Source organism: Bos indicus x Bos taurus, chromosome 21 (assembly GCF_003369695.1).
Source record: "Bos indicus x Bos taurus breed Angus x Brahman F1 hybrid chromosome 21, Bos_hybrid_MaternalHap_v2.0, whole genome shotgun sequence".
Classification (NCBI taxonomy): domain Eukaryota; kingdom Metazoa; phylum Chordata; class Mammalia; order Artiodactyla; family Bovidae; genus Bos; species Bos indicus x Bos taurus.
In genome coordinates, this window is record NC_040096.1 from 27,624,817 (window position 1) to 27,648,986 (window position 24,170).

The window sequence follows — 24,170 nt, forward strand, 5'->3', positions numbered from 1 at the left end:
GTAAAGAACCTGCCTTGACAATGCAGCAGAGGTTCCATCCCTGGGTCTGGAAGATGCCCTGGAAAAGGAAATAGCAACCCACTCCAGGATTCTTGCTTGGAGAATCCCATGGACAGAGGAGCCTGGCGGGCTAAAGTCCTTGGGGTCAAAAAGAGTCTGACATGACTGAGGACGCCAGGCAAAGTCTTTCAAACCTGGAGCCCTGTGAGGGCAGGGGTGGTGGGGGTGGGGTGGGGGATGGAGTGGGGGTGGATGGACTCTGGCAGCCTCTGACTCGGGCAGGCCTCCTGCTTCCTATATGAGAAGCTCATCTTGCTGGGGTTCACAGACACCAGCCTCCCTGACAGGCCAGCGCTCAGCCTGGTCACTGACAGATGCAAATTGTGGATCCCGGGAAACAGGGCAGGAAGCAGCATTCTGGCGACAGGGTTTGGAACGGTTCTGGGTTAAGGTGACCCACTGGTCAGGTGAACAAGGAGTAGGGCTTTCCAGGATCAGGCTTAAATCCAGGAGGAATCCAAGGCCTAGGCTGGAGAGAATTCAGAATGAGTGTACTAGGAGGTGGTAGAGCTGCGATGCCCACTGGAGAAGTCTCAGGGCAGTACAGGAGGCAGTGAGGCCCAGGGTGGGAGATTGCCGCGGAGAGACCCCAGGGCTGATGCCTGGGAGGCCAGGTCACCTCCATGGTCCCATAGCTGGTCCCCGCCGCAGGGCAGGGACCTGGATCGGATCTGCAACGGGACTTTCGGGATGCTGGGCTAGGGTGCGGCTAGACAGCGCTCAGCCGGGCTACAGGCGGGAGCACCGCCCGGAGTAGAGGCGAGAAGGCCGCTTGGGGGCTTCCTCACAGAGCAGACCCAGGGCCCCGCACACCTGGGCAGAAGGGCCGGAGTCTGGGGGCGTCAGACAGATGCTCACAGGGGCGTGCTCCAGGGCTGGGCTCCAGCCTGCGCAGTCCGGGGGATGACACTAGGGGGCAGCGAGGGGTAGCGGGAACCACGTCCTGGAGGGAAGACCCTCCGACCTGCCAGATGAAGTGCGGGCGCGCTGGGCGCAGCGGCCGGGGTATCACGGAGGGAGGCAGCCTCCCGCGGGCTGAGGGGGCGAGGAGGGGCCAGCGGGCCCGCATCCTCGGCTACGCAAGCGGGCGCTTGCCGCTCCCGCGCCGGCAGAGGTCCCGGGTCCTCCATCTGCTTCCAAGCACAGGCGCAGCGGCTCCGCGTTGACCCACATTCCCTCCAGCCGCGGAGCCGGGGGCGGGGAATCCACCGGCCGCGGAGCAGGTGCGAGCGCAGGGCGGGGCCCGAGCCCGGGGCCACCCAGCACGCCCGCCTCTGCTTGTAGGGGGAGGGGGCGAGGGGTGGACCGGAGATGGGGAGGATAAAAGATAAAGGCGAAGGAGGGTCGGGGAGAGGAGAGGGAGGAGGTTTGGGAGGGACAAGAAAGGGGAGAAGAAGCAAGGGGACAGGAGCGGAGAGGCGGGAGGAGAAGAAAGAAACTTAAAGGGAAATGAGAGAGAGCGAGGGTTGGGAAGGGCAGGAGGGGGAGGGGAGAAGCGGGAGGAAGCTGGAGGTCGCAGGCCGCACCCCTGCCTCTTCCCCGGGCCCTAGGCTAGCCCTGCAGGGAAGTATGATATGAATGAACGGTGTACCTGCCTTCCAGGTCTAAGGGGTGCAGGGTACAGGCTGTACCACCCTCCTCGTGTCTTGACCCCCGTCCCCCGCCTGGGGTCAGCCAGCAGCTGTCCCGAACAGTTCCTACACCGCTCCTCCCACTAAGTTGGGACCCTGGACCTTCAAGAAGGCTGTGCGTTTTCCGATGAGATCACTGTCCACTCACTGACTGTGTCCACTGGGGGGACTTGAGCCCTGGGACCTCATGGATCGAAGAGCGGGACAGAAAGGCGAGTGGCGATGATGAATGTCATGGCCCTGCTCTGTGCAGTGCCCCTTCTCCAGGGTCCACCCCCAGCTCCACCCCCCACCGCATTCCTGGGTGTCTCTCAGGGACCTGAAGAGGCCTCAGGTCCCAGGGCTCTGCCTGCGTTGTCCTGTTACATCCATTTGAGTACCTGTCACCTGTATACTTACTTGCCTACCTACAGGAGTTAGTACTTTTTAGAGGAAATTGAAAGGATTTATCCATAGACCAATGACCAGTAGACACCGTATTTGTTACGGGAAGCACACTGACTGAAACTGCCCACTCTGGTCAGGCCCTTTAAACCATTCACATGAGTTGTTTTATGACAGGAGATCCTGGTAAGGAATACTGAACTAATAAGCCACCACCAACCGGAAGAGTTCGGGAAAGGTCAAAAGGAGACACCGCGAGTCCGTCCACTTCCCAGAATCCCTCTGGCTAGCATCCATCTTGGCTGAATGATGCGTGTGCCACCAGGAAAGACTCTGAATTACAACAGTTGGTCAAAGACAACCCGGAAACTAATCCCATCACCATAAAACCCGAGACTGTGAGTCACATGGCAGAGCAGTTCTCCTGAGTTCCCTTACCCTACTGCTCTCAATACAATCTCTTGCTATGTCAGCACATGTGTCTCCTTGGACAATTCATTTCCGAGTGTTAGACAAGAGCCCAGTTTCGGGCCCTGGAAGGGGTCCCCCTTCCTGCAACATATTGACCCCCTTTCTCCCTCCTCACTCCCACTTCCAAGGTAGCCACTGTTCATGGCCAAGGAGGTACAGCTGGATCAATCGGCATTCATGTGTTTTAATGTGCTTGGTGTAGAAATGAGATCAGGATAGTATAAGACCTACTGGGCAGTGACTGGTCCCCAAAAGCCAAGCAGCTCTGAGCGTTTTGCATGCAGTAACTCATTTGTTCCTGTAGACTTAAAAAATAGTGACAACATAAAGTTTGACAGTTATGTTTTATTTGGTGGGAATTTTTAGGACTGACTTCCCTGGTGGACTTCCCTGGTGGCTCAGACGGCAAAGCGTCTGTCTACAATGCGGGAGACCTGGGTTCGATCCCTGGGTTGGGAAGATTCCCTGGAGAAGGAAATGGCAACCCACTCCAGTACCCTTGCCTAGAAAATCCTATGGACGGAGGAGCTTGGTGCAGGCCACTGTCCATGGGGTCGCAAAGAGTCGGGCACGACTGAGCGACTTCACTTTCACTTTCCCTGGTGGCTCAGACGGTAAAGCGTCTGTCTACAATGCAGGAGACCTGGGTTCGATCCCTGGGTCAGGAAGATTCCCTGGAGAAGGAAATGGCAACCCACTCCATACCCTTGCCTAGAAAATCCCATGGATGGAGGAGCCTGGTGTCCATGGGGTCGCAAAGAGTAGGACACAACTGAGCGACTTCACTTTCACTTTCACTTTAGGACTTTAAGACAGGGAGACACGGTTTCAAGTGACCCTGAGAGAACTGCTTCCAGGAGGTGAGTGGGGGAGGAGTCAGGTTATATAGAAGTTTTGCAATAAAAGGGCAGGTGGTCTGAACATCAAAAGTGAAAGTAGCTCAGTGATGTCTTTCGACCCCATGGACTATAGAATTCTCCAGGCCAGAATACTGGAGTGGATAGCCTTTCCCTTCTCCAGCGGATCTTCCCAACCCAGGAATCAAAAACTGGGGTCTCCTGCATTGCAGATGGATTCTTTACCAGTTGAGCTACCAGGGAAGCCCTGAACATCAAAAGATGATTGTTAATTAAAGAAAACCAGATATCCCAAATTAAGGAATTTGGCACTTTTCTGTGTATGGGAAGATATGCAAAAGTCTGGGCCCACTGAAATCATTCCTTTGATGTCCACCTTAGCTACCTGGGGCCAGCATCCTGTGTTTTCTTTTTCTGGAGGGGAGGGGCAGACCTATAGAGTCTTTATCGGGGGTGAGGAGGGCTAGGAGAGGAGCTATCCTTCCTTTCTGGCTGCATCCCCCACCCCTAAGGGCCATGCCTTGAGGTAGCCTGGTGGGGTGGCTCTAGGCTGTGGATCCCCCACAGAACCCGCTCTCAGACCAACACATGGGAGCAGAATGCTGGGAGGGGGCCACTTTGAAGAGACAAAGCCTCAAACCTTTTGTTCTCACGCTGAGAAGGCCTCTGACACAGGGACATTCTGCCTCTCATTTTGCTACAGTTAAGGGATAGTGGCCCTGCTCCCTCTCTGGGATGCCCCTTGCAGCCCCCTGTCCTGTTGTAAAGCTGTTTTCTTTTTTTTATTACTATTTACTTTTGGCTGCATTAGGTCTTCGTTGCTGCTTGGGCTTTTCTCTAGTTGTGGCAAGCTGGGGCTACTGTTCGTTGTGATGCTTGGTCTTGTTGGGAAGGGCTTATTGCCGAGCATGGGCTCTAGGCACGGGCTTCAGTAGTTGCAGCATGCAAGCTCAATCAATAGTCATGGCACATCTTTCCTGGTGACTCAGAGGGTAAAGTGTCTCCCTGTAAGGCAGGGACCTGGGTTCAATCCCTGGGTCGGGAAGATCCCCTGGAGAAGGAAATGGCAACCCATTCCGGTACTCTTTCCTGGAAAATCCCATGGATGGAGAAGCATGGTAGGCTACAGTCCATGTGGTCGCAAAGAGTCAGACACAACTGAGCGAATTCACTTTGACTTTCACAGGCTTAGTCGCCTTGCAGCTTGTGGAATCTTCCCAGATGAGGGGTTAAGCCTCTGTTCACCCCTACTGATAGGCAGATTCTTATCCACTTATGCATATTTTATGCCTCTAGAGAAGCCTCTAAAACTGTCTTCTGACTTTATCCCCTGGGCAAACAGGAAACCAGCTTGGCTGCCTGGGTGGCCCTTCAGGTAACTCTCCCCATAGATGTTTGTGGCCGTGCACCCCTCCTCCCTTTCAGAAGGTGGTCCAGCCTTGTGGGTCCTCAGGGATGTTAGGTTTCACCACTAATCTGACCTCTTCTGCTAATTCTCCCATGTTCTGGTCTACTGGTGGCACTTTTTCTAGTTTTCCACGGCATCTGGGTGTTTTTTTTTCTTATTTTTATTGGAGTGCACTTGCTTTACAATGTTGTATCAGTTTCTGCTGTACACTAGAATGAATCAACTATATGCATACATATATCTCTTTTTTGGATTTCCTTCCCATTCAGGTCACCACAAAGCAGTGAGTAGAGTTCCCTGTGCTATGCTGTAGGTTCTCCTTAATTATCTACTTTACACATAGTATAGTGTATATATGTCGATCCTAATCCCCCAGTTCATCCCACCCCTCTCCCCCTTTGGTGTCCATGTTTGTTCTCTACCCCTGTGTCTCTATTTCTGTTTTGTAAATAAGACCGTCTATACAAAGGATTTGTTTTTATATTTATCCTGCTATTTCAGAGGGTCTGAAATAGAGAGTTGGATGTTGAATGAGTCATCTTAAGTCCAATGCATGAATGAATGAATGAGCAAGGGCTCCTGGAGGAGTGGGGGTGTCGAGGAGGGCCGGGGTCTGTGCAGACACTCCTCTGAGGCAGGGATGCCATGAGGGTCAGAGGGCATGCAGTTTGGATAGGAAGTCCCACCTGTGTAAGAGCAGCTGTACCTCAGGTGAGGCCAGGGTGTTCCCTGACCCTGTCTGTTGTCATCCAGGAGCTCAGCGATTGGTGGAAATGCTACAGGTCCCTGTGGGGGTGGGGGGCAGGGATATCAGCCCCTCCTTTGGGCTTAATTTAAAAGATGTGTTTAAGCCAGGGGAGGGCAGAAATAATCGCTAGAAGGAAAGAAAAGGTGATTCCCACAGGAGATGGTGAGGGACAGGGAAGCCTGGCATGCTACAGTCCACAGGGTGGCAAAGAGTTGGACACGACTGAGCGACTGAGCAGGAACACCCTGGTTTCGGTCCAGACTCTTCAGGAAAGGTCCAGCTGTGTCTCTTGGGCACCAGGCCCAACATGAAGAGGGAGGAAAGAAAAAGCTGGGGGCAGGCCAGAGACCCATCTGACCACATGCGGGGGATGCTGAGTGGAGGCTGGGAGCAGCGCCCCCCCAACATACTCACACACATACACACTCACACACCCGCCCTGGGCCTGATTGCTTATTAACACCCAGTGGGTCCCGGCTGCCTCCTCAGGAAAAACAAACCTTTAAAGATGTGGTCCCGGCAGCTGCAGGGGGCCGGGGTGGCCACGGAGCAGATCAGGGAAGGAACCTTAGATCAGCTCATGTTTTATTTCAAACAAAACACTTTCCTCCTGAAGCCAGAGAGCTCCGTGCCTTGGCAAACTCATAAAACCAAAGCTAACGCTGTGAGGCTTCGTGGGGGAGTCTGGCCACACCCTCCGGATATGGGAAAGGCTTTCTTCTCTATTTCAAATGACCTTGTTTTGCCTCTTTTAGATGCAAATGTTTATTTGGTCTGACTTTGAAATACCTCAGTGCAGCTGAAATAATTCGAGGCAGCCCTGTGAAAAGGACCACTTCCTGATCTCCTAAATACAGACTCTTTGCAGGGACCACAGAGGGGCGGGCAAGACACCAGAGGGGCGGCACCAGCCCCCTCCCATCCCACCTCAGCAAACACAGAGGTCACTGAGTGTCTCGTGCAGTTGGGCTTTCCTGCAGGCAAGCAGTTTCAGTCCCAAGGGAGCCAGCATTTGTCAGGAACCTGATACACTTGTGCATGTCACCACCTCTAGGAAAGGGGCAAGGGACTCACCTTTCTGGTGGTGAACAGGTGCAATTTGACTTTTACCCCTAGTCCTACCTAGAGCATCCTCCAGGAGTGGGGGCGCTTGGTTCCTGGTGGCCCAGGTAAATCGTGGAGGTTCAGTTGTTGTTCAGTTTCAGTCGTGTCCAACTCTTTGCGACCCCCATGGACTGCAGCACGCCAGGCTCCTCTGTCCTTCACCATTTCCCAGAGTTTGCTCAAACTCATGCCCATTGAGTTGGTGATGCCATCCAACCATCTCATCCTCTATTGCCCCCTTCTCCTCTTGCCCTCAGTCTTTCCCAGCATAGATGTTAGCTGTGCTGAAATCTGTGATGGAGAGTTTCTCCATTTGCAGAGAAAATGTGATCCTGGATGAGTGTGTGTGGGAGGGGTGTGCACCACTGGGCTGGTGAGTGGGATCAGCTCCGCCCTCCATCTACACTCACTGAGCAGTGCTCACAGATCCAAGGATTCACATGGGTCACTCCTCACCCATCTCAGGGGTTGCCATAGCATTACGCGATGTTTATAGATGAGAAAACTGATAATCAGCTCTAAGTCAGAACCAGAGGCTGAGCTGCCAGCCCAAAGAGCCTGGCTGGTCCCCAAAGGCATTGGGGTCGCTGAGGTCCTGGATGGGCACTGCCCTCCGAGGTGGTGGGGCATCCCTGCTAGTCTCGCCCGGGGGTGTGGGGTGCCTCCAGCTTGGTTTGGCTGGGGGGTGTTGATCCCATGGGGTCTCTGCAGTGTGTTCACGGTGGGGAGCAGCCCGGGGTCTGGTCCCCGGGTCTGGCCTCATCTGCTGCCACCTGCCTCCTGTCAGCTTTCCCTCCCAGATTCCGGGCAGCGCTCAGTGCAAGCCGCTGCTTCCCTCAGCTAAGCAGGGCCCTAACCTGGTGCTGGGAGCCTGCCCTCTGCAGACCACCAATCTCCACAGTGCAATCGTCCCAGCCCCCAGGGCAGGCCCTGACACGAAGAAGCGGCTCACTACAGTGTTTGGCAGTGTCCCGTGGGGAAGGATGGAGAATGCTGGGCAGGAAAGGCCAGGGACAGGCAGCTAGGGTGGCTGTGGACACTTCCAGCCTCGGTGGAGTGTGTGGGACCCACCCACCTGGCCTCCCACCTATCCCTCCGCCTTGAGCCTTTCTTCCTCAGCTGCAGGGGTGCTTGAAGCTGGCCTGGGCCCCTGCTCTGAGACAGTCACACCATGACGGGAGGCGGTGGGAATGCTTCCATGTGGATCAGACACTTTTTTATGTGGCAACTTTCCCATCTTAGGGACACCACTTCACAGGGATACATTGGCCACCGCCATGTCTTGAAAGGGGCTCCTGGGCTTGGAGGCTTATGTTACAAAACCCTAGGCCATAAATCACATCACTGATACCAGATAAGAGCCAGATATTTCTGCTTGGCAGAAAACATGAGATTAAAGTAGAAAGGCAACTTTCAACTAAGAATAAAATAATGGGTCAATCCTAAAATGGAATCATCATGCAGTCATTAAATGAACAAAGTATATTTATGTCTGTAATATGAAAACAGTATCATCTGCATAATAATATACACAATTTATGTCACAAGTGCGGGACTGCTATAAATCAATACCAAAAAAAAAAAAAACAGGGAAGGAATTGAAAAATGGACAGAAATCCCTCACAGGAAGGGAAAAGGCTTAAGAGGCTTAATCTCACGGTAAAAGAGATGCAGACTGAAACACCTGGGAACCTTACTGTAGACCTAAATCAGATTGGCCAAACTCCAGAAACTTTGATAACTGCAATGCCAGAGGGACAGGACCTGGAAGGTTTGGGCCTTTATGTCAGAACCACCGGCCCAGCAAGCTCGTTTTCAGACTTTGTTCTGTGTGTGTTCTCAAGTACCTCTGCAAAGATGTTGATCACAGGCTCATGGAAGCATTGCTTATGATTGTAAAAGGGTGGAAACACCTTGTTATGGTTCAGCCGCTCAGTCGTGTCCGACTCCTTACATCCCCATGGACTGCAGCACACCAGGCTTCTCTGTCCTTCACTGTTTCCCGGAGTTTGTTCAAACTCATATCCATTGAGTTGGTGATGGTATCTAACCATCTCATCCTCCTCATTTAAAGAACCTAAATACTAGCAATAGTAATATTAATGAAATTATGGCACATCCATAGTATGGAATTATCAGGTTGTTTTTTTTTTAAGGTGTGTATATAGCCTAGCATGTTGCTGTCTGTGGGTCACAAAGTTAGACATGACTTGGTGACTAAACAACAGCAAATATATAGGTCTGTGATATGGACCAGTCTTCAAAGCATATACAAGTATACTCATGAAAAAGAGGAAGCTAGAGACAGTGTGTGTAGAATCCTTTCGTGTGTGTGTGTGTGTGTAGAAGCATAGAAATTAATTCCTGGCAGGATACATAAAACATGGACACTGGCATCATGGGTTTCTCTGATGTCTTGGGCTAATCGTTTTTGCCCCACTCTCCCATTCATATACTGAAATCCTAACTCACAGGTGTGAAAGTGAAAGTGTTAGTCACTCAGTAGTGTCCAACTCTTTGTGACCCCATGGATTGGAGCCCTCCAGGCTCCTCTGTCCATGGGGATTTTCCAGGCAAGAATATTGGAGTGGGTTGCCATGCTCTCCTCTAGGGAATCTTCCCGATGCAGGGATCAAACCCAAGTCTCCTGCACTGGCAGGCAGGTTCTTTACCACTGAGCCACCAGAGACCTTCCTGCCTTAGAAGGAGGCCATTACAACTAACAAATGCTTTTCTTCTACCAGCTGATGTAGGTTAAGTTTGTATTTTCCTAAATTAGCCTCTGAAAATGTCCAGGTCATCAAATGAATGACCTCAAACCCTAATGACTTCCCTGAAATACACATGTGCACTGTGACCACATACTATGGCACAAGACAAGCTTGTCCATGTGTCTGGCCAGGCCTCCGGGCATCAAAGGCTCCAGGCAAGGCTTCCTGCCTCAACAGTCCTGGTCAGGGATGGGAGGTGGGCCAACCTGAGTCACAGGAACAGACCCAACCTGAAACAACCTGTGTCACCAACCCCTAGTGCCCGTGCTCTGCCAGGAGCCTGCTGCAACAGACAAGTTAGACCCCCACAGAACAGAACTAGGACTGCTCTGCAAGCTTGCTTCGCCCTGCAAGGGAGGGACACACATCTTTCCCACTCTGGCAATCACTCTTCCTAAAGTCAGACACCATTTCGAAGGTGGGTGAAGGTAATTTGAGGAGTAGGTGGGCAGATGGCACAGAGCTGGCTCATTCTTCTTTCAGACCGTCATTAGCCATGCAGGTCTCAGCTGCCAGCTCATGTTCTTGTCATGGTGACTTTGCACTTCTTCACATTTCTGTCTGTGGGTGTGGAGGGAGGGGGCTGAAAGGAGACTTTGGGGAGGCTGTGAAACAGCCAACGTGGCGTCACTGGGTGGCACACTTGGCTGGGGGCCGGTCCTGCATGGATGGGTAGGGTTGAGGGCACGTGGAGGAGACAGTTTTCCTGGCTCTGTGCTTCCCATGGTCCCTACATGTGACTCCTCTTCCTGGGCCTGTGTGGGAGAAACAGAGTGTGCGCCAGGGACAGAGCTCACCCGAGGGGCTGCCATCATGGTCATGGTGTTTGTAGGAAGGGAGACCCCTTCCAAGGTCTGAGAGGGGGCTCTTGGCTTTCACTCAGAAATGAATTGTCCAAGGAGACACACATGCTGACTAAGCAAGAGACTTTACTGGAAAGGGTGGAGAGCAGCAGGGTAAGAGAACCCAGGAGGACTGCTCTGCCATGTGGCCCACAGTCTCAGTTTTATGGTGATGGGGTGAGTTTCCAGGTTGTCTCTGGCCAGTCATCTGACCCACGGACGTTGCTGGTGCTGTGTGCATCACTCAGCCAAGATGGATGCCAGCGAGGAGTATTCTGGGAGGTGGCAGGACACGTGGCGTCTCCTTTTGACTTCCGCAAATTCTTCCGGTTGGTGGTGGCCTGTTAGTTCCTCATTCTTTACCAGGACCTCCTTTCGTAAAATAACTCACGCAAACAGTTACTATGGTGCCTGGCCAGGGTGGGCTATTTCAGTCAGTGTGCTTCCCCTATCAATGGCACCATGGTGACCTCATTTCTGCCTTGCGAGAGCATGGGGGAGGGATCTACAGCTACCTCTGCTTTCCCGATGAGTAGGCTGAAATGTGAGGGGGTAGGATGGAGAGGAGGTAGGCTAAGATATGAGACGGTAGGATGGAGAAGAGGAAGCCAGGACCTAAGGATATGTGGGGGTGAAGTGGAGTCCACTGCCAAGGATCAGGTCTGTCCACTCTGGAACCCAGGAGCCTGGACAGTGGGTAGCAGCTGACATCACAAGAGGCAGATGATGTAAGGGTGGTCAAGGCAAGAAAAAAAGGGAGGGGTTGATTCAGACTCTGTCCAGGAAGCAGGTGGGACCCCAGGTTTCCTCTTCTGCAGTCTCCAGACAAGTCTGAAGTTTTGCTCTTTGGAGAAAGTGGAGAGGGGTGACTCTTGTCTCAGGGACTCCAGGGACAGAAGGAGGTGGGTATGGGATTCTGGACTGAGAAAGGCGAGGGTAGAAGAAGAAAGACTTCACACTAAGAGAACTGACAAAGCGCCTTCCCAGCTCTACATCCAGGAAGATGGCAGCAGGACCTCCATGCTTCAGGGAGAGCACACATCCCTAGAGAAGAGACCTGGAAACGCTCACCTATGAGGTTACCCCATAAGAAATCTGCTCTTCCCACTAGCATAAAGCCCCCTCCCACCAAGAAATCTTCAGAGGGCACTTTAGTGCTACTCTCTTGACTCTGAACAGATTGCCCAGAATCCCTGACCATGTGAATGGATGTGCCAGTGTGGAACCAAACAGAAAACAGGCATTAGAGGACTTAGAAAGGAGCAGAAGAGAGGCTCTTAATGAAACTGTCATTAATATTCTCAGGGATGTGAGAGAGGATATTGCACCCAAGAGACAAGGAAGAGGTCATCCAAGCACTTGGATTCCTAATAGATGAGGTAGAAGGCAAGGTGGAGGAAATGTCTAGACAGAGAGAAAATGTCTATGACAGAGAGAAAAGACAACTAGAAGGTTGGTCCAGACAATTCAGTATCCTACTCTTGGAGTTGCAAAAGGAGAGAACAGAGAAAGGAGATTCATTTGCAAAGAAATAAGATAAGAAACAGAGAAGGCAATGGCACCCCATTCGAGTACTCTTGCCTGGAAAATCCCATGGACGGAGGAGCCTCGTAGGATGCAGTCCATGAGGTCACTAGGAGTCGGACATGACTGAGCGACTTCACTTTCACTTTTCATTTTCATGCATTGGAGAAGGAAATGGCAACCCACTCCAGTATTTTTGCCTGGAGAATCCCAGGGACAGAGGAGCCTAGTGGGCTGCCGTCTATGGGGTCGCACAGAGTCGGACACGACTGAAGCGACTTAGCAGCAGCAGTTGCTTTACAGTGTTGTGTTAGTTTCTTCCGTACAGCAAAGTGAATCAGCTACACGTATACATATTTCCCCTTTCTTTTGGATTTCTTTCCCATTTAGGTCACCACAGAGCATTGAGTCGAGTTCCCTGAGCTGTACAGCGGGTTCTCATTAGTTATCTGTTTTATACATAGTACTGTGTATATGTCAATCCCTATCTTCCAATTCGTCCCACCTCTCTACCCACCTTGGTATCCATACATTTGTTCTCTACATCTGGGTCTCTATTTCCATTTTGAAAATAGGCTCATATCTATACCTCTTTTCATATCTATACCAACAAAGGTCTGTCTAGTTAAGGCTATGGTTTTTCAAGTAGTCATGTATGGATGTGAGAGTTGGACTATAAAGAAAGCTGAGTGCCAAAGAATTGATGCTTTTGAACTATGGAGTTGCAGAAGACTCTTGAGAGTCCCTTGGACTGCAAGGAGATCCAATCAGTCCATACTAAAGGAAATCAGTCCTGAATATTCATTGGAAGGACTGATGTTGAAGCTAAAACTCCAATACTTTGGCCACCTAGTGTGAAGAGCTGACTCATTTGAAAAGACTCTGATGCTGGGAAAGATTGAAGGCAGGAGGAGGAGGGGACGACAGAGGATGAGATGGTTGGATGGCATCACTGCCTCAATGAACATGAGTTTGAGTAAACTCCGGGAGTTGGTGATGGACAGCGAGGTCTGGCATGCTGCAGTCCATGGGGTTGCAAAGAGTCAGACACGACTGAGTGACTGAACCAAACTGAACTGATACCACTTTTCTATATTCAACAATATACATTAATATGTAATATTTGTTTTTCTCTTTCTGACTTACTGTATTCTATGTGATGGACTCAAGGTCCATCCATATCTCTGCAAATGGTACAATTTCATCTTTTTCTTGATCGGGTAATATTGTTGTATTGCATATATGCTGCATCTTTTTTATCCATTCCTCTGTCAGTGGATATTTAGCACAGTGCTTTTTATGACCTTTTCTTGGAAATGTTATACCCTCACTTCTGCTGTGTTCTGTTGGTCCTGGCACAGTGCAAGTGGATCCTACACGAGGTTGTGGCCACCAGGGAAAGGATCCTGAGGGCCATCTCAGAGGCTGCTCCCATGGGCAGTCATGAGCACCTACTGTACGGGAGACCCTGAGCTTCGGGTTGTGGCTATCACCAGGTCTTGAAGGGGACACCAGCTCCCACGAAACTGACACTGTTAGTTTCTGATTCCCTCTCTCCCTGCCCCAACCCTAGTTTCAATAGTAGGATCACTAGCTCATATCACCTTCTCCCTTTTCAGGCTTACCTCATTCACATCCCATACTAAAGTCTCATGATGCTTCTGCCCAAGCTGGTTGGATTTGTAAATTGCTTGTCACTGCACAGAGAGGACTTCCCAGGTGGTGCTAGTGGTAAAGAACACAACTGCCAATGCAGGAGACATAAGAGATGCAGGTTCGATCCCTAGATCAGGTAGATCCCTTGGAGGAGAGCATGGCAACCCACTCCAGTATTCGTGCTTGGAGAATCCCATGGACAGAGGAGTCTGGTGGGTTATAGTCCATAGGGTTGCAAAGAGTCAGACACGACTGAAGTGGCTTAGCACGCGCATACACACATGCACTCACAGAGAAGTCCATGCAGTGAGCTTCTAGATGAGGGACAGTGAACAGAGCTGGGGGCTGTGGGTTCCCCACACGCCTGACTCTGATGGTGACATTTCACTGATGTCACCATCATAGGCTCCGGGGACAGGGCAGAGAGCTACAATCCCTTCCAAGTGGAGCTTATGGTCCAGCAGAGAGACAGATGTTAGTCCAAGTGCCTCAGAGATAAATTTGAGGTCACAAATGACAGACACTGATATGAGAGAGACTTCGGGGTGGAAGGAGGTAAGGAGCCGTGCTTGGCTTGGGGCCCAGGAAGTACCTCTGAGGAGGAGGGCGGGCTGTGAGGAATAATTCCTGGTTGTCAGCAGGATCGCAGAACAAAAGAGGGCCCAACCCTCTCATTTATGCTTCAGCTAATATTAGCTTGAGAGACAGGCAAATAATTTACTTTTTCTCAGAAATGCTGTGAATCCTTAAGGGTAAAGAGTAAAAAATGGAGCCCCCAGTCGAACAATAAAGACAGCCCTCAGGGCTGCGTTTCTGCAGCAGGCGTGGTGTCTTCTCTTGGGAAGTGCAGAATCACCCAGAAACAAGCGTCTAATTATAGCAATGCCTTCTGCAGCACCAAAATAGGGGCGATCATCAACACTATCTTTCAGGGTTTTCACTAAGTCAGAACAATTTGCTAAAAATAATCCGTACTGTATCCGCAACGCCCCCAAACAGTGTGTGTTTTCCCATCACCGCCGCCGGCCCACTGCTCCCCAAGGGCCCGGGCCCAGGGAAAGGAGATGCCGCTGACAGCAGTGTCCTTTGATTGGCTGGCTTTCGCCCCAGGCATGGCCACTGGGGCAGTTGACTATGGGGTGGATGGGGTGGACAGAAGTTAAGACTGGGTCGCAACCAGCAAGGGAGAGTCACTCAGACCCTAGGATAGCAGGAGGACTTGGCGGGAGGGAGCCGGTTCATCTCCCGAGGGCCTGCGGGGGCTTCAGGGCCCAGGGTCAGTCCTCAGTTCCTGGAATCTTACTGGGTCCAGGGAGGCCGACCTCCTCCCCCAAAACACACACTCAAGGGCTACAAGTATAGTGAGTAGTGAAAGTAGCTCAGTCGTGTCTGACTCTTTGCCACCCCATGGACTGTATCCTGCCAAGCTCCTCTGTCCATGGGGTTCTTCAGGCAAGAATACTGCAGTGGGTTGTCATGCCCTCCTTCAGGAGATCTTCCCAACCCAGGGATTGAACTCAGGTCTCCTGCACTGCAAGCAAGCTCTTCACCATCTGAGCCACCAGGTAAGAGCCCAAGGGATATAAGTCAGGCACCAATTCACTTGTCCATGGGGAGGTTCCCTTCTAGGTCTCTGTGCCTCTTCCCCAGATCTCCTTGCTCCTGATCGGTCCAATCACACCTCCTACCACCAGCCCTGGCTGCCCTTCTGATGACAGCCACCACCCAGCTTCTTAAGTAGGCCAGTGCCTCCTCTCTTGCCATGAATTCCTTACCATCTTGGCAAGTATCCTCCAGACCTTCCGAGGAGCAGAGTCATATGCTGGGTTTTCCAGTCTTGTAGAGCAGACCAGTTCTTTTTTCTTTTTATTAAAGCATAATTGATTTACAATGTTGTATTAGTTTCAGGCGTACAGCAAAGTGATTCCATTACACACACATGCAAATATATAGATATTGTTTTTCAGATTATTTTTCATTATAGGTTATTAGAAGATACTGAATATAGTTCCCTGTGCTATAGAGTAGATCCTTGTCATTTATCTGTTTTATATATAGTTGCATATATCTGTTAATCCAAAACTACCCCCCTCCCTGCCCCGCTTTGCCTCTTTGGTGACTGGAAGATTGTTTTCTGTGTCTGTGAGTCCTACAGGCTGCTTCTCTGAGGCACTGATCTTTCCTCCACAGTCTGCTTTGCAAGTTCCAGCATTCCTTTCCAATTGCCCTTCTCTTAAAAAACTAGGCCATTCACTGCTTTTTTTCAAGCTTCCAAGAGCCACCCAAGAAGGAATCCTCCTAGGACACATTCCAGGATGCTGCGTTCTGTGTGAGGACAGAATACCCACATATCAACAGGTCTCTCTTACTTGCCTACACATCTGTCCCCTTTGGCTGGAGCCCCGGGTCTGTACTAGGCAGGTCCAACAGCAACTTGGGTGTGGAATTTCTCTCCTTCCCATGCAGGCCAGCAAACCTCAAGACCCAGATCAGGAAGGGCAGCCTAGGATGGGGAGATTGGGCCTTGACAGCTTTGAGCCCCAGGACCCCTGAGCCCCTCCAGGGCTCCCTCAGGTTTCACTCCCTCTCATTGAAGACAGAGCCCCCATCCACTGCTTGAAGACTGCATGCACCTCACAAGTGCCTTCTAAGATTAGGCTGGCTTCCTGGAGACCAGCCCCATCTCCCCTCCTGGGCATCAGACAAATAGAAAGCCTGGCAGCAGGCAACACAGACCAACTAGGATGACTCAGCAGAAAGGGCCTTAACTTGAAGGACACCAGGCAGCAGAGCCAAGCTTGGAAACCACCCAGGAGCCAAGAGAGCGCAGGGCAAGCACATGTGTGTGGCTGAACCTCCAGCACCGGCCAGTCAGGGAGCTGCCGCTGCTCTAAGTTCTGGCCAGCCACCGCCCTCCCAGGTGGGAAATCTAGCCATCCCTTCTCACTGCCTCCTCTCACGGGAGCCCAGGAACATCCGTCAGGTCACAGGCCCATGCTGGGTGGGTAGACTGCTGAGGAAGGACAGTCTTGGTACTTTAGCTCCAAAAGCCATCTCTCACCAAACTCCCACCATGGGGGTTCCCTGCCAGGGCAGGAGATTTGGGTCATGGTTAGGTAGGAACAGATGTCCCTTACCAAAGGTTAGGTGTATGCATCTTCCCATACATAGAAAATCGATAAATTCCTTACTTGAACTATCTTTAATTAGCAGTATTCTTTTGATAAAGAAAATGAAAATATGAGTGCTGAAGAATTGATGCTTTTGAACTGTAGTGTTGGAGAAGACTCTTGAGAGTCCCTTGGACTGCAAGGAGATCCAACCAGTCCATCCTAAAGGAAATCAGTCCTGAATATTCATTGGAAGGACTGATGCTGAAACTCAATACTTTGGCCACCTGATGTGGAAAACTGACTCATTTGAAAAGACCCTGATGTGGGGAACAGATTGAAGGCCTAAGAAGGGGACAACAGAGGATGAGATGGTTGAATGGCATCACCGACTCTATGGACATGAATTTGAGTAAGCTCCAGGAGTTGGTAATGGACAGGGAAGCCTGGCATGCTGCAGTCCATGGGGTTGCAAAGAGTCAGACAGGACTGAACAACTGAACTGAAATGACTGAATCTTTTGATGTTCTGACTACCTGATCTTTTAAAAAAATTTTTTATTTGTTATTTTATTTTTGTTTATGTTGGGTCTTCATTGCTATATGAGAGCTCTCTCTAGTTGAAGCGAGCAGGGGCTACTCTTCGTGTCAGTGCACGGGCTTCTCATTGCAGTGTCTTCTCTTGTTGTAGGGTACAGGCTGTCTTCTAGGGAGCGCAGGCTTCAGTAGTGTAGGTACACAGGCTCAGTAGTTGTAGCACACAGGAATGTGGAATCTTCCTAGACCAGGGATCAAACATGTGTCCTGTGCATTGGCAGGCAGATTCTTATCCACTGTGCTACCAGGGAGGACCCTGACTACCTGATGTTGGTCGCAAAAACTCTGCTATATCCTGGCTCTGTCCCCACCCCACCCTGGCGTCTCTGGAGCGATCCCCTCAGAGCTGTCTGAGTTGCTGTGTCCTAGGCTTAAATCCTCAGTTTTGTCTGCCAAATGATACATTACTTTTAAGTCATGAATACAATTTTAGTCAACAACACTAAAGTCTTCTCAGCACCTGGAGTCACCCCACAGTTGGTGGCAGAGGGGGGAGGTGGGGACTCCTTACCCTCTTTGAGCCCGAGGCTGGTCCCTCTGGACACTTTGCTATTGGGTTAGATGTAAGCAGACACACACTGCCCTTGGGGGCTCCTGCAGCTGGGGGTTCAAGAACGCTTCTATGTGGGGTGTCCGGATGCATCCCCTTTGCTTTTGGTGTCAGACGAAATCAGCCAGGTGTCAGCACAGAGTAGGCTGGAGACTGGAGCTCTATACTGGGTGGATAGACACTTTTCTCTAGGTTAGTAAAGTGAAGGTGGCAACATCCACTGAAATTTAGGGAAGGAGTGTCTGCCTTCAAGACGCCACCAATCCCCAGCACTGTGGGCTTTGCTGGGGAAGCATCAACAGGGCGGCAGTTCCTGCATCCTAGAGGAACACTGGATTCTGTCTGTGAAATCTCCTCCCTGCACAACTGACAGATCTGCACTAAGGCTGCTCCAGGCTCTCTCAGAGAGTCATTGAGGAGAAGACAGGCTGAGAGCTCACGTCCTCTGACTCCCTCCAGAGCCTGTGTCCACCCCACCACGCTGAGAAGGAGAAGGTGACTTTCACTCTGTCCAGTGCTTTGTATGGTTGGCTGGCGTCACCAATTCAAAGGACATGAGTTTGAGCAAACTCTGGGAGATGGTGGAAGACAGGGAAGACTGGCGCGCTGCAGTCCATAGGGTCACAAAGAGTTGGACATGACTGAGTGACTGAACAACATTTACTTTAAACTTATAACTACGTTAATAATCCAAACAACACATCCTGCCTGGAGCACACTAAGCCTGTTGGGATCTTGCTGAACTTGATCGTCCACGACATGTGACACGGCCTCCTCTGAGAACCCATGGATGGGCTCCTGCACAACCTTGCCTGGTTGGGTCAGGTTTCCTCTCCATCCTTTCCCTAATAAAGAGACTGAACATGGCACCACTAGGCTGGCAGATGGTAGACTGGTGCCCAGAAGGCTGCCTGATGCTTGTTTTGTGGGAGCCAGAGGTGTGCTTGTTCAGTGAGTGTATGGGGCACCGACTAAGGCTGCAGCTGGGAGGCAGAGGGTGTGCTCTGCTGGAGAAGTTGGCAAAGTGAGGTCTTCAGGAGAAATGAAGAGTGGACTGCAGGAGGCCTTTGTGCCCTGGGGGTACCCCCAGCTGTCCCCTCCTCATCTGCTGCTTAGTTGCTCTGCCAGACTCCTAAGGGAGGCCTTTCTCCCCACTCCTTCATCACTACCCCTCCTTACCCTTGCCTGGTCCTACCCCAAGCACCCCAGCATGCGTGCTCAGACACTTCAGTCATGTCTGACTCTGTGTGACCCTGTGGACTGCAGCTCGCCAGGCTCCTCTGTCCATGGGATTCTCCAGGCAAGAATACTGGAGCAGGTTACCATGCCCTCCTCCAGGGGCTCTTACTGACTCAGGGATCGAACTCTCATCTTTTGTGTCTCCTGCATTGGCAGGCAGGCTATTTACCACTAGTGTCACCTGGGAAGCCCCTCCTCCTCTGAGTACTCCAAACAAAGCACCAAACAGTGTGCTGAGTAGAGAAGCTTCTGGAATCCTCACCTGCCCTTGACCATTCCAAACTGACCTTGCATGGCCAGGCAGAGGCACAGGCTGGCTGCACCTGGGCTGCTCTTGTGTAGCCCCTATAGTCTGTAAATTAGCTAAAAATCAGACTTTTCCATATTTAAGAAAATTGACTTTCTAGGCTGTCTAGAAAAACTGGAAAATTTGGCGTTCCCTCGGGCAGCCACTGGCAGAAGCCCCGAAGTCCCAGATTCATCAGAAGAGTAACTGATATTTTGAATTTTATGCAGCTGTTTTGAGGTGGTTCATTATGTGGTGATAAATAAATGTTACAACCACCAAAGCTGTCTAGAACTATCTTCCCCCAATTTCTTGGCAGGTCAGGGGTGATCCCTCAAATTGCCCTATTCGTGTTGGGGTCTGCCCAACTCCCCACGCAGCAAAGAAGCAAGGACAGCGTCTACCCTGTGATCTACCAGCTGAGACAGTAGGAGATTAGGGAATGCGATTCCCAAGCAGAGTCCCGGCTACTGCTGGGCTTCTAACTGGGCATGGGTCCCTGCCCTCCCATGTGCGGGCTCTGGCAGTCAGTAACCCAGGACCACCCACACCCTTTCTCTCCCCCTCCCCCCAAGCCTGCTTTGCCAGTTCTGAACGGGGCCCCTGTGTTTGATCCAGTTCCAGGGGCCGGCAGGCACTCTCCTGTCTCTCCTTCCCGTCTGTGATCACTTCTCTAGCAGCACCATCCCGCCCCGCAACCCAAGCCCTTGGCAGTTTCCTGGCCCTAAATTGATCTTAAGAGGATTTGGTCCAAAGACCTTTCGGCTTTGCTGTACTGCCCCCTGCTGGAGGATCTTGTGTGGCCAGCCCACCAGCTGAAGGGATGTGGTGAAAATCAGCAGAGCCCAGGGTGTGGGTTCTGGGGTCCGGATGCTGGACCCATTGGGCCTTGTTTGGACCGGTGCTTCTTTCCCTCTCGTTCTAGCAAGCGCTGCACCTGTGGGACTCATGGGTCTGGTGTGCATCCAGTGAGACAGAGATTGTGCTTAGTCACTTAGTCATGTCTGACTCTTTGCAACCCCACAGACTGTAGCCCACCAGGCTCCTCTGTCCATGGGATTTTCCCAGGCAAGAATACTGGAGTGGGTTGCCATTTCCTTCTCCAGAGACAGAGCTTAGAGGACACCAAGAAGTGAGCACCAGATAATGGCCTTCACTTCCCTCTTTTCCTGCAATGACTGGCAGCAAATATTCTCCCCCAGCCCCAGCTTCTCCCCCAGCCTCAGCTTCTCCTCCATCCCATCGAGTTGAGTGAAGCTCCTACCTTAGAGTATGGCCTTCATTAGGCCATGCTCATATTCAAAATCGGCAAAGTTCTTTAGTAACGGTAGTTACTTTTGGGGGAGTGGGCCTAGGCAAAGTGTCTGGGGTGCTGGCCATGTTCTGTGTCTTTTATAAAAAATTAATTTTTGTTGAAGTAAAGTTGATTTACAGTGTTTTTAGTTTCAGGTGTATGGCAAAGTAATTCAATCGTACATACAAATACATTCAAAATAGATCTATTTTCTCAGATTCTTTTCCCTTTTGACAAGTTTTTATGAAATACTGAGTGTAGTTCGCTGTGCTATACCATAGGTCCTTGATCATTTTATATATAGTAGTGTGTATCTGTTAGTCCCAAGCTCCAAATTCATCCTTTCCTAACATATTCTGTGTCTTGATCTGCGTGTGGATACACAGACGTCTTCACCTGTGTGCCTCTGACTACACTTTGCATTTGTGTACTTTTCTGTGTTTCTGTTATAATTCAATAACAAGTTTATCAACATTTTTGAAACAGGGAAGGCAAGGGGGGAAATAGTGTATATACAGCAAATATTAATGAGAAAGAGTATGTGAGTAGATTTTCATTGCTATAACTAGTCCTGAGACCTGTGGCCAATTAGGACCACCCCTCGGGGCTCTGAAGCCACGCAGATCCACAAGGCAGCTGACAGGGCCCTTTACCCAGGAAGGCTTGTCTCCTGCTATGGTTGTTGTTGGACCTTCTCCCTGACTCTGTGGTTGGACAGGAGGCCCTTAGAGGTGCCCTTGTCCCTAACCAGTCCTGCCCACCTCTGTGTGTAGAGCTCCCAGCCTCCCCTTGGTGATGGGAGTGGACTACCCCATAGAGTAGCAAGTCCCCTCTTCCTCCCATTGTCTCAGGAGCCTGAGGAATCCAACACAGTAGTTAGTGTCAGTCTCCACTTCCACTCAAGAGGACTCTGGTCCTCCACCTTGGAGGGGGAGTCCCCTCATCCCCAGGGACCAAGACTATCAAACCAATGATGATCCAAATTGCAGGGGTGGGCAGCAGACACTTCGTAAGGTGAGTGTTTCTGGCATTACACTTTGAGGAGCCCCCCTCCCATGCCCATTCCCACTCTGAGTCCTGGACTCAGTGGAGAAGCAGGACTATATTAATACACCAGTTGGAGGGTACCTCAGGACAGACATGCGCTCCTGCTGGTGCCAAAACTATGTCTTTGGAAGGCTGTCACCATTCTTCCTGGCCAGCAGCTTCCAGAGTTTTCTCTGCATTTGCCTGGCACTTTCTTTCAGAAGTCATGACCCCCAGGAATCCTCTCAGTCCCAGCAGACCAGATGGACAGTCACCCCAGACACCTTCCAAGCCAGAGTCCCCCAGGGGTAGGACCAGATCTCAGTGGTCTCTGTGTGCCCCTCAGCTGGCCCAGTGAAGGCGCCCAGGCTCCAGACTGCAGCAGAGCAGCTCAGCCACAGGCTCTGAAGAGTTGGGTGAACCCCCACTGATGTGACCCCAAGAAGTGGCAGCCATAACACATGTCTTTGCAGGACTCACAAAGCTGGGCACCATCCATCTCTCAGGTTTCATTGTCATATTCTGTGCATTTTGCTAACTTGAGTGGCTGCTCTAACAGGGTGGACGCGGGAGTAGGATGACTATTTGAAAGGTTATCTGCAGACTAGGCTCAGCGGTAGAGAATCTGCCTGCAATTCAGGAGACCTGGGTTCCATCTCTGGGTTGGGAAGATCCCCTGGAGTGGGGCATGGCAACCCACTCCAGTTTCTTGCCTGGGAAATCTCATGGACAGAGGAACTTGGCGGGCTACAGTCCATGGGGTCGCAGAGTCGGACACGACTGAAAGACAGACATTTCTTTTATAGACTTTTTAGGGCTTTCCTCGGCATTGTCTGGTTGGCTGTCACCCAGCTCTGTGAGGCAAGCAGTGTTGAGGCCAAGAGGGGTGACTCAGTCTTCCCAAGGACCCCGAAGCCCCTGGTGTTGGAACATGCTCCACCCTCTTCTCTCAGCCTTGGCCCAGAGCCCTTCCCCACCTTTTGTGCCCCAGGGTCCTGCACACAGACTTTCTAAATACCTTTCTGTGTACAAGTCCACCAGGGCTGCCATAACAAAGTGCCACAGGCTGGGTGGATTCACCAACAGAAATTTATTTTCTCACAATTTTGGAGGCCAGAAGTTAAGGTTAAAGTGTCAGCAGGGTTGGTATCCTTGGCTTCTCAGAGATGGCCTGTCATCTCCCTGCGTCTTCACATGGTCATCCCGCTGCATGTGTCTGTGTCTTAATCTCTCCTCCTCATAAGGACACTAGTCAGAGTGGATAAGCCCCACTGCAGTGACCTTATTTAACCTTAATTTCTGCTGATGGCTCAGTGGTTAAGGATCTGCCTGCCAGAGCAGGAGATGCAGGAGACTCAAGTTCAATTCCCTGGGTCAGGAAGATCCCCTGGAGGAGGAAATGGCAACTGACTCCAGTATTCTTGCCTAGGAAATCCCATGGACGGAGGAGCCTGGTGGGCTATATAGACTATAGGATTGCAGTCAGACACGTCTGAGTTACTGAGCACACAAGTCCTATTAAAAGTCCCCATTCTCAAACACAATCATGTCCTGAGGTCCTGGGGGTTGAGACTTCAACTTCAGTAGATGAATTGGGAGGGCACATAATTCAGCCCAGCACAACTCATTTAGCCTGTAACAAGCCTGGGTACCAGGCAAGCTCAGAGGAAGTAGGCACAGCGGGAGTGGCAGAGGGGCAAGGGTCTTCTGGGAAAAGGAGAGACCAGGCACTAGGGTCTTAGGGGAAGTTCATCTTGGGGTGGTGGGGAGGGATGAGCTCAGTTTAAGGGCATGTCCCGTGCAGAACTGACTCAGCTGTGAAGATAGTAGGTAGGCCCTCGACAAGCAGCACAGACATGGCGTCTGGAGCCCAGCCTCCCTGCCTAGGCGTGTGGCATTTTTGCACAGCACAAGGGCTATTGTAGGATTCCCAGGAGCTAGAGACATGGTTAGAATTGGCTAAACTGGAGGACTTGCTCAACTGTGAGAGCCTAGAGACCATGGATGAGACCCAGGGCTTGGATCTTCCACTGACCACCCACAATTCATGCCGCTCTGGACGGGGTGGTGCAGAAACTGAGGGCATTAGAGTCTTTTTTGTTAAGTTGCTAAGTTGTGTCCGACTCATTTGAGACCCCATGGACTATAGCCCTGTCCATGGGATTTCCCAGGTAAGTATACTAGAGTCGGTTGCCATGCCCTCCTCCTAGGGTATCTTCCCAACCTAGAGATCAAGCCTACATCTCCTGCATTGGTAGGTGGATTCCCTACCACTGAGCCACCAGGGAAACCTGTTAGAGTCTTGGGCATCTGGTTTAAATGTCCTGCTCAGCAGTCTACCAGCTGTGTGACCTTGGGGACTTGACCAGCTCCAGGCTTTGGACTCTTGGTTCATAAAGATGCTGATTATTATAGGGATTCTTTGGTTAATGTAAATGAGCTGACACATACCAGAGACACTGGTCCCATTTGCCTTCTTTTCCTTTTGCTTCTCTGTAAATTGTTTCCTCGGTCAAACTGCTGGAACGTTAAGAAGACCTGCATGGGCCAGAGATGGTGGGAAACCAGGAGAACTGTGGTCTATGCATCTGGTCCAGGGAGGGGCGAGCTCTG